The sequence below is a fragment of the Monopterus albus genome, unplaced genomic scaffold (genome assembly GCF_001952655.1).
Source record: "Monopterus albus unplaced genomic scaffold, M_albus_1.0 scaffold174.1, whole genome shotgun sequence".
In the NCBI taxonomy this organism is placed as follows: domain Eukaryota; kingdom Metazoa; phylum Chordata; class Actinopteri; order Synbranchiformes; family Synbranchidae; genus Monopterus; species Monopterus albus.
In genome coordinates this window covers 738,972-739,454 of record NW_018128054.1, presented here as the reverse complement: position 1 = coordinate 739,454, position 483 = coordinate 738,972, and the positions used below count along the sequence as shown (strand labels likewise).

General features: G+C 38.5%; 1 protein-coding gene across 1 annotated transcript in view; it reads left to right on the top strand.

Annotated features, from left to right (window-relative positions):
- The window catches only part of LOC109969461 (neuronal-specific septin-3-like), a 61,746-nt gene that overhangs the window by 27,244 nt on the left and 34,019 nt on the right, over positions 1-483 (top strand). The gene's annotated exons all lie outside the window — the stretch shown is intronic.

Sequence of the window (483 nt, the reverse complement as noted above, 5' to 3'; positions counted from 1 at the left end):
CCAGGTGTGTTGTTATTGTGTTCACTTCTCAAGGATCAGCCATAACATTATGACCACCTGCTACTGTACATAGGAGTCACTGCAACAGTTGGTTGCTACCTGTGTCACTCGGAGGCTCACAGCTCACCTTCTGTGAATGTGTTTGCTTCCATGGTCATAATTTTATGAAGAACACAAATTTGTCTCTGCCACTGGAACGAGATAATCAGTGTTGTTCACTGCACCTGTCAGTGGTCATAGTGTTATGGCTCTTTGGTGCAGATGAATTTCAAATCATAGTACTTTGTTTTATTGCCTGCCACAAATGAACCCAGTTACTTTAGTTGAGTAAAGTTGGAATTGGATTATATAATCAAATTAACAGATAATCCTGTGGTTTAGTGCTAGTCCCAGAATGTAGTTTCACTTCAGTGTTAATAAAGCAACTTTAAAAACACAAAACAAACACGAGTCTCTCTATATTTGAATTCTTATTTTCAGCAG